Consider the following 10,532-nt stretch of genomic DNA (forward strand, 5'->3'; position numbering starts at 1 on the left):
CGGAAACGGGCCTTTTTTACTAGTTTATAAATGATCTGCGACTAAGATTTAAAAAGAAAAGATTTGATCATTACACTCCATGTTTGATTAGGTTGCACCGGCTTCCCATAGATGCTCCAATTTCATTTAAAATTGGCCTGTTAGGTTTACAGAATTCATGTCCAGAATATTTGATAAAACCTTTTCCTTTCCCTTCAGCTACTACCTTCTCTAGAGCTGAAGATCATCGTCTCCTTTATTTTCCATCCTTTACTGGTGTAAAGTATAAAAAAATATCTTTTCCGTTATCAAGCTGTTCAATTATGGTGTTCTTTAACTATTTAATTAAGGATAGCACCTACATAATTCTATTTTCAGAAAGGTTTGAAGACTTTTCTGTTTCAGAAATCTTATTTGTAATGTTTAGGTAATTTTGTAACTGTACTTGGAATCTGCTGTGAACCTAATTAGGAAGTTGGCAGAATAGAAGAACCAGATCATATCTGGAAAACCAGAACTGAGGTGATTAAATTTGCAGATGACACAAGACTATTCAAAATTGTTAAAACACACACAGACTGTGAAAAATTACAGGGAGACCTTAGGAAATTGGGAGACTGGGCATCCAAGTGGCAGAAGAAATGTAATGTAGACACATGCAAAGTGATGCACATTGGGAAAAATAATCTGAATCAGTTACCTGATGTTAGGGTCCACCTTGGGAGTCGGCACCAAAGAAAAAGATCTAGGGGTCACTGTAGACAATACACTGAAATCTTCTGCCCAGTGTGTAGCGGCAGTCAAAAAAAGCAAACAGGATGCTAGGAATTATTAAGAAAGGGATGCAAAATAAGACCAAGAACACTATAATGCCTCTATTACTCCATAGTGCGACCTCACCTCGAGTACTGCGTTCAATTCTAGTAACCGTATCTCAAAAAAGATATAGCAGAATTAGAAAAGGTTCAAAAGAAGAGCAACCAAAATGATAAAGGGGACTGAACTTCTCTCATATGAGGAAAGGCTAAAGAGGTTAGGGTTCTCCAGGTTGGAAAAAGAGTTGGCTGTGGGGAAATATGACTGAGGTCTACAAAATCCTGAGTGGTGTAGAACAAGTAGATGTAAATCAAATTTTTTATGTTGACATTTATACCCCACATTATCCCGAACATATTCTAGTTCAATGTGGCTAACAGTAAATTTTTATTTGTTACATTTGTATCCTACATTTTCCCACCTATTTGTAAGCTCAATGTGACTTATATAGCACCGAAGAGGCCTCTGCAGGCTCCGGTGTGAACAAATACAGGGTGATATTGTGGTAAGATCAAGTTTATGTGGCACAGCCACATTAGGGAATCGGAGAACGGAAGAGTTGTGTTATGTCCATTACGTGCTTTAGTTTGGTTGTGTTGCAGAGATTAGGTTTTTAGTGATTTCCGGAATTTTAGGTGGTCGTATGTCGTTTTCAAGGCTTTTGGTAATGTGTTCCACAGTTGTGTCTTATGTAGGAAAAACTAGATGCGTAAGTTCTTTTGTATTTAAGTCCTTTGCAGCTTGGGTAGTGCAGATTTAGATAAGATCGTGTTGATTCGGATGTATTTCTAACTGGTAAGTCGATTAAGTTTGTCATGTAACTTGGGGCTTCTCTGTAGATGATTTTGTGAACCAGGGTGCAGATTTTGAAGGCGATGTGTTCTTTGATTGGGAGCCAGTGTAGTTTTTCGGGGAGGGGTTTTGTGCTTTACCAAATATAAGCCTAGCTGCCATGTTTTGAACGGTCTGAAGTTTCTTTAAGGTTTGTTCTCTACATCCCGCATAAATTCCATTGCAGTAATCTAAGTGGCTTAGTACCATTGATTGTGTCAGGTTGCGAAATGTTTCCCTCGGGAAGAATTGCTTCACGCGTTTGAGTTTCCACATTGAGTGGAACATTTTCTTTGTTGTGGATGCCACTTGGCTCTCTAGTGTTAAGTTACAGTCCATTGTAACGCCGAGAATTTTAAAGCTGTCTGAGTGAGGAAGGGTGTGATCTGGGGTGTTGAAACTTGTGGGGATATCCACACTGTGTTGGGATGAGACAATGAGTTTTTTCTTTGAGTTTTAGTTGAAATGCATTTGCCCATGAATCCATGATGTTCAGGCTGAGTTTGATTTCGTTGGTGATTTCTGTCAGTTTGGTTTTGTAAGGAATGTATTTTGTGACATTGTCTGCATTTATGAAAGGGTTAAGGCCATGGTTAGATAAGGACTTGGCAAGTGGGGTCATCATTAAGTTGAATAGGATCAGTGATAGTGGTGATCCTTGCGGTACTCCACACTCTGCTTTCCACGGTGATATGTTTGAATTTGATTTTACTTGATATGTTCTTGTGGTTAGGAAGCCCTTGATCCAGTTAAGTATGTTTCCACCAATCCCAAACTTATCTAGTAATCTTAATATATTATGGTTTACCATGTCAAATGCACTAGACATGTCAAATTGGAGGAGAAGAATGTTTTTGCCTGTTGCTATTTCCTGCTTGAATTTGGCTAGAAGAGTAAGTACTACTGTTTCTGTGCTGTGGAGGGGGCGAAAGCCCGACTGTGATTCGTGTAATACTGAGAATTTGTTTATGTAATCTGTAAGTTGTTTGGTTACCATGCTTTCCATCAGTTTGACCACCAATGGGATTGATGCTACTGGATGGTAGTTAGTGATTTTTTTTCTTGGCATCTTTTGGTATTGGGGTGAGTAGGATATTGCCATTTTCCTTAGGGAAGAGGCCTTGCTGAAGCATGTAATTTAGCTGGGATGTGAGGTCTGCTATGAAGCGGTCAGGGGCGGATTTCATTAGGTAGCTGGGACAGGTATCTAGTTTACAGTGAGTGTTGGAAAACCTACTAATCGCCTGGGTAACTGTTTCAACTGTAAGGAGGGCGAAGTTTAACCAGGTCCGATCTGCCGGGTATTCTCCAATGGTTGGGTCCAATTCATGAAGGAAGTTTTCAATGTTGGTGTTGTTCTGAGGTAGCATGTTGCGTAGGTTTACAATTTTTTCATTGAAGTACTTCGCAAGTTTATCTGCAGATGGGATGTCTGTATTCGTGGTAGTGACCAAATTGGTGTCTAGGAGTTTGTATAATTTCTTCATGTCTTTGTAATCTGTCCCTATTTTGGTTTTATAGTATGATCTTTTGGCCTGTCTTATTGCGTATTTGTATTTTCTTTGCATTTGTTTCCATGTGTTGAGTGTATGTTCATCTTTTGTTTTATTCCATGCTCGTTCGAGTTTCCTGGTTTGTGTTTTTAACTTTTTCAGTTCATCGTTGAACCATGGTGTCGAGTTATGCTTGCGTGGGGTTCTTGTTCGTAAAGGCACAATTTAATCTAGTATGCTTTTGCATCTTTTGTCCCATTCTATGAGGTAGCATATGGAGTCTGTTTGTGTTGCCCATTCGTTATTGTATATTAGTTGCCAGAATGTTTTCGTGTCTAATTGACCTCTTGTGCTGTAGGATGTGTGTTCTAATATTCATTGTATACCCTTCTTCCGCCAATGTAGGGTAAGTTTAGTTTGTAGTGGTCGGTCCAGGGTGTCTCTGTCCATTTCATATTTGTTATTGTTAGGTTCTGGTCTGTTGAGAGTTTGTGTGAGATGAGATCAAGTGTGTGTCCTCTGACATGGGTTGCTTGCATTTGTGGCCATTTGAGATCGCATAAACGGAGAAATTCCTTACAGTCTCATGCGTTGTTAGAGTTCGGGTCGTCTAAGTGAAAGTTGATGCCTCCTAGTACTAGTGTATTGGAGTTGGGTACAACCAAATTATTTTGGTTCAAAATAGTTCAATACATTTTATGCAAAAAGTTCAATACATTTTATGCTGCTTATCCCAGAAATAGCACTGGATTTTCCCCAAGTCAATTTAATAATGGTCTATGGACTTTTCCTTTAGGAAGCCGTCCAGACCTTTTTTAAACCCCGCTAAGCTAACTGCCTTTATCACATTCTCTGGCAATGAATTCCAGAGTTTAATTATATGTTGAGTGAAGAAAAGGTTTCTCCGATTCATATTGAATTTACTACTTAGTAGCTTCATCGCATGCCACCTAGTCCTAGTATTTTTGGAAAGAGTAAACAAATGATTCACATCTACCCGTTCCACTCCACTCATTATTTTATAGACCTCTATCATATCTCCCCTCAGATGTCTTTTCTCCAAGCTGAAGAGCCCTAGATGCTTCAGCCTTTCCTCATAGGGAAGTCATCCCATCCTCTATCATTTTTGTCATCCTTTTCTGCACCTTTTCTAATTCCACTATATCTTTTTTGAGATGCGGTGACCAGAATTGAACACAATATTCGAAGTGCGGTCACACCATGGACTGATACAAAGGCATTATAACGTCCTCACTTTTGTTTTCAATTCCTTTCCTAATAATACCTAACATTCTATTTGCTTTCTTAGCCACAGCAGCACACTGAGCAGAGAGTTCAACGTATCATCTACAACGACGCCGAGATCCCTTTCCTGGTCAGTGACTCCTAACGTGGAACCTTGCATTATGTAGCTATAGTTTGGGTTCCTCTTTCCCACATGCATCACTTTGCACTTGCTCACATTAAACATCATCTGCCATTTAGACACCCAGCCTCTTAAGGTCCTCTCGTAATTTTTCACAATCCTCTCACAATTTAACAACTCTGAATAACTATGTGTCGTCAGCAAATTTAGTTACCTCACTAGTTACTCTCCCTATCTCTTCTTTCTGGTGGTTAATAAAAAGGAGCTCATCGTGAACACTATGCATCCTAAAAGGTTGTCTTGTGGCTGTATGAGGAGTTGTAATAGTGCATAAGTGTATAAATAAGTGTGTGTTTGAATTTCTAATCATACATCCAAAGGTTAAGTAATCCTTTCAAGAAAGCCAGTTAATTGTTTAACTTATTAGTGAAACATAACCACAAAGGCATGGTATGGTTGCAATTTTAATATGGTAATACTAGAGCCCTGCTAAGGAACAGGTTATTTTGAGTTAAGTCTTCACTGGACCAAACGTGCTTTCCTTATACCATTACCATCCAGTTGGATAGGCAGTGCCTTAAAAGGTGGAAGATAAAGGATTGTTTTTTTTTTTTTTTTAACCATTTATATCCCACATTATCCCAAGCAAATTCGGGTTCAATATGGCTTACATCTGAAAATATAGAGAGACAGAATAATAGAATAAATTAACAGGAGAATATTTTTACTGTTGTCATTGTCTATTGCTTATGTTTGATTTATTCTTACTGTACACCACCTTGAATTATTTTTTTTCAAAAAGGCAGTAAATAAATCCTAATAAATAAATAAAATAAATCAATCATGGGAGCCAGTAGATGGATATGTCTGACATATTTAACAAAGTTGAGATTAGCATATATACCCAACTGGGCATTTAAGTAGTGTCTGTCCTTTCATGACGCTGCATGTTCAAAAATCATAGCCATTAAATATAGACAAGTGGTTCCCAAACCTGGTCCTGGAGGTATCCCAGCCAGTCACATTTTCAGTATATCCACAATGAATATTCATGAGAGATCTGCATGCAGTAGAGGCAGTGCAAGCAAATCTCTCTGATGAATATTCATTGTGGGTATCCTGAAAACCCGACTGGCTGGGATACCTCCAGGACCGGGTTTGGGAACCATGGGTATAGACAGTTATTCAAACATTATCATGTGCACACACCAGAAGAGGCATCCATACACACACTGCAAAAATAAATAACTTTTACAGAGTACATCCAAACCTTAATTTTTAATTCCATCTTCCAAAATTCAAGACAGCAGATGTATAGATCAATAGGACCCAAAGCAGTCCAAAACAAGTCAAGTCAGAAACAACTCTGTTTATAATTGTACAACCAAACTTAGGCTTCACCTTTGAATTTAAAAAGCAATACCCATGTGCAAGTAAGGTCTGGATAAATGAATTAAAACCATCACAGTTTTAAGCAAATGCCCCCAAATATGTAATGCTTGGTAGCAATAACGAAACAGTGATGGAATATTCACATAGCAGACAGCCAACAGATTTATTTTCCACTGAATATAACTTTGTACGAACTTGGTGGCTAATAGTGTTCTGCTTCCTAATTTGTTGGTGTATTGTTGGCTTGCATACTCGTGTCATCTTGTGGCAGCAACTTTATTGTTCTAAGGGGGGTGTGGGCATTGGGGGGAATGGGGTATTGTATGATTGTAGGATAAAGTTGATGACTGTTTGTTATCTGATAAGTTAATCTTCCTGATGGGTCAGCTCATTGGGCTCTACAAACTGTATATTAGGACGAGGTATAGAAGGTGTGAAGGTGGTTGGGATTTTTTTTAAATAAAAGGTGGTAGAGTTCCATTTATGGTCGAAAACTTGGTCATTGCCCCTGTGTTTTTCTATTGTTTATTTTAATAGAAAGATTTCACATACCATAGATCAATAGGTTGTGAGGGAGAAAAGGATTTAAAATTTGATGATAGACTATCCTGCTTATAATCGAACGAGAAAAACGCCCAAGTTCCGACCTAAATCGGGAGATGGACGTTTATCTCACAAAAACGAATAACGCGGTATAATCGAAAGCCAAACTTGGACGTTTTCAACTGCACTCCATCGCGAAAGCGTACAAAGTTGACGGGGGCGTGTTGGAGGCGTGGTGAAGGCGGGACTGGGGCATGGTTATCACCCGAACAGAGATGGGCGCCTTTCGCCGATAATGGAAAAAAAGTATGCATTTGTAGCTAGAATTTAGGGCACTTTTTCTGGACCCTGTATTTTCACAAATAAGGCCCCAAAAAGTGCTCTAAATGACCAGATTACCCCCAGAGGGAATCGGGGATGACCTCCCCTGACTCCCCCAGTGGTCACTAACCCCCTCCCACCACAAAAAATGATGTTTCACAACTTTTTATTTTCACCCTTAAATGTCATACTCACCTCCCTGGCAGCAGTATGCAGGTCCCTGGAGCAGTTGTTAGGGGGTGCAGTGGACTTGAGGCAGGTGGACCCAGGCCCATCCCCCCCTACCTGTTACAATTGTGCTGCTTAATGCTTAGTCGTCCAACCCCCCCAAACCCACTGTACCCACATGTAGGTGCCCCCCTTCACCCCTTAGGGCTATAGTAATGGTGTAGACTTGTGGGCAGTGGGTTTTGAGGGCTCAACACACAAGGGAAGGGTGCTATGCACCTGGGAGCTCTTTTACCTTTTTTTTTGTTTTTGTAAAAGTGCCCCCTAGGGTGCCCGGTTGGTGTCCTGGCATGTGAGGGGGACCAGTGCACTACGAATCCTGGCCCCTCCCACGAACAAATGCCTTGGATTTATTCGTTTTTGAGCTGGGCGCTTTCATTTTCCATTATCGCTGAAAAACAAAAATGCCCAGCTCACAAATTGTCGAATAAAACATGGACGTCTATTTTTTTTCGAAAATACGGTTCGGTCCGCCCCCTTCACGGACCCGTTCTCGGAGATAAACGCCCATGGAGATAGACGTTTTCGTTCGATTATGCCCCTCTATATCATTTTGTCTTTACTATGTACGCTTTGACAATTGAAACTTTGTATACCCAGATCATTGGTTGTATTTACTTTACTTTGTCATCAATATAATGTTGAATCATAAAACGTACTTGCAAATTTTTTTCTGCCACAGTTTTAATTACCAAAAGTACATGATTTCCTACTGGATCTTGGCTTACTTTAAAGGCACACAGGAATCTCATTTGATATTCAGGTTTACCAATCAGGAAGTGATAGAGCATCAGCAAACTATAAACCCATGAAATCCAGTTTTACAGAGTCTAACAGACTTGCCTTGTCAGGACTCCTTCAAAGCATTATATAAGACCATACAGTTTGTAAAATGGACTTCCTATCACCTATGTTTGCTGTTTGCAATGGAGCCTTGGAACCTCAACATTTCACATTTTGCAATGTCAGCATATTAAAAAGGTAATTAAACGTGAATAAATTTAACAGGACTCATCTATATACAAACACACAGCCAGGAGACAAAGATTAAAACCAAAACACATGCCATTTACATCTCAACAGACTAAGAATAAATAAATATATACAACAGAACTGGAAAATGCTGGCACATTTACCCCCCATGTTTACAAAGCCACATGGCAATGCTGACACAGCCCATTCAAAGTAAATGGATTGTGTCGGCATGAGTTCACTGACAGCTGCTAGCACGGCTTTGTAAAAAGGGGGGTTACGACTCTGGACAGAACTGCTGCATGAAGGTAGCTCTTCCCTCATTATTCAATACCTCTCTTTTAAATAGTAATAATAGAAAATATCAAGTGCATTTTTATAATATACCACTGCATTCCACAAAACAAAAGGGAGCATGTATCCACATACCATCTTTCTCTTTTGATCTAAGAACAGGAAAAAAAAAAAAAGACTTTAAATGCTCCCAGGTTTCAACCTAAGTACGATATAAGATATGACATAGCACTTAAACCCAGCTACATCCCAAACCAAATGGTGGTTCAAAGTGGATTACAAAATAACGTTAAAAAACCCCTTTGTATTTAAAAATAACTCTGAATGTTGAGCACTTGATTCTCATTACATGATCTCTGTTTTGGTGGCCCTTTACTAGGAGAAAAAATCTTGGCACCAATATAACACCTGCTAGGGTGCTAGGATGTCCCTATAACCAGACCCTCCAAATGACAAAATGATTATGATTTGTGACAAATTAGTACTCTTATCTGATAAAATGATTTTCTGTTGTGATAGTCTGTGTACATCCATATGCTGCACAAGCCGGCAACTTTCTAAATATAATTGAGATAAAATAACAATGAACCACGATCACGTGGATGCAGCAGCTAATAGTTTTCAGGTGCACTAATAAGGCGGCTGGGCGGGAGAGACGGCTTCAGCCTTGCAATGTCAGGCCACCTTCTGTAAGCCACAATGAGCCTGCAAATAGGTGGGAAAATGTAGGATACAAATGCAATAAAATAAATAAATAAATTATACCTCCTTGCCTGGTACAATGGAGGGTTAAGGAGCTGCAGTGAGAATCAAACCTGGCCTCCCCCCCACAAGGCTCTCAGCCTACACCAATAACCAATGATCATTAGGTTACTACTCCTCCCTTCCTTTATATTTTTCTTTTATGATTGTAATTTTCTCTTTTCCTACTTTGTTAAACCTATCTTAGAATTATTGTGTAAGCTGCTCAGAAGGTCAGCCCAATGAGCGGGATAACAAATTATAAAGTTAAAAGTTACTCATCTTGTAGCTGCTGTGAAGTTCTGATAGCAGAAAATTTCTATACAGAAAGGCACAAGAAGATGACACTTCTTATTTATTGAAAACTTTCTATTCATTATAACATTGTTATACTGGAGAAACATTGGGATAATGCTCCTAAGAGAATTATGAGGAATGAAGAGGTTATGATCAACTGAGACTTCCCCATCACAACTGATAAAAAAAGCTGCATGCAAGGAAACTGGACATAATGGTAAGTGAAAACAACCAGAACTGCATTGATCATAGAGGAGTCAGACCCATTACTCTTCAAGTGTAGTGAACTGAGAGACAGCCAAGCTTAGGAGAGAGGCTCACTATTCTCACCAAAATGTAACCCATTTGGAGATATTTTCCCAGACAGAACCAGTACTTAAATGAAGCTTAGACATCTCTCCTCTTTCCTTCATGGGTGTGTAGCTGAATAACGTCTGATGGAATATGCAAAGATACCAAGTCACACGCATTCGACTGCCCTCACATACCAATCACCCCTCCCCCTCTCTGTTCTGCTCTGAGCTCTCGTCGGGCTAGCATGTCCTCCCTGTCCGCGATCCGGCACCAATGCGCAGCGTCATACCTGAAAGTTGCCCACAATCCACAGCTTTTCTTCTCCAGTAGCTCGTCCCCAATACGCAACTTATTTCTCTCCTTCTGAGAAGTCCCGCCTTGCCGGAAGCAGGAAGTAGCGTCAGAAGAAGGCGGGACTGGGACACACCACTCCACTGACCACTCCACCAGACCGGAGAAAGTTGGGACGGGAGTCGGGACTCTGCCTTGTTGCGGGCGATATTAAAGAACTGTGAAAAAAAGAGCACGCACGGGAAGGGAACTGGGTTTCCATGATAGTTTACAAGCTTCTCGGTGACCACCTACCTACCCGAGGCTCTCCAAGACGTCGAAGTACAGCTTTCACCGTCAATAATTCAGCGCAGCTGCATTTAATCTGTGCTCAAGTTGATGCAGCAAAGCTCACACCGTCACGAAAAAGAGCAGACGCCTATCTGGCCATTATGTGGGCTGAAGCCAGTGGGCGGAGCTTGCCGCCATATTGAATCACCCAAAACAATTCCAAACGCATATTAAAACAATAAGAAAACCCTTATTAGAAATAAGGGACTGCCTATGCTGGTGGACCATCTGTAAAAAGTCTAAAGCTGTTCCAGTTGGATAGGCAGTGCCTTAAAAGGTGGAGGATAAATTTTTAAAAAAAAAAGCTGTCAAGTAAATTTTAAAAATCCTTTATTTTGTAAACT

The 10,532-nt window shown here is 40.0% G+C and overlaps 1 protein-coding gene across 6 annotated transcripts in view; it reads right to left on the bottom strand.

The window, feature by feature from the left end:
* CDIP1 (cell death inducing p53 target 1) overlaps positions 1-10,242 on the bottom strand; it is a 55,117-nt gene extending 44,875 nt beyond the window's left edge. For 2 of the 6 annotated variants that reach the window (XM_030212709.1, XM_030212704.1), the window contains exon 1: positions 9,857-9,942. The gene's annotated coding sequence lies outside the window, so the exon portion shown is untranslated. Of the gene's footprint in view, positions 1-9,761; positions 9,832-9,856; positions 9,943-10,152 lie in introns of those variants that run through there. The other 4 variants (XM_030212706.1, XM_030212705.1, XM_030212710.1 and 1 more) reach the window with 4 other exon arrangements.
* Positions 10,243-10,532: the final 290 nt, after the last annotated feature.

Source organism: Microcaecilia unicolor, chromosome 8 (genome assembly GCF_901765095.1).
Source record: "Microcaecilia unicolor chromosome 8, aMicUni1.1, whole genome shotgun sequence".
Taxonomy (NCBI): Eukaryota; Metazoa; Chordata; class Amphibia; order Gymnophiona; family Siphonopidae; genus Microcaecilia; species Microcaecilia unicolor.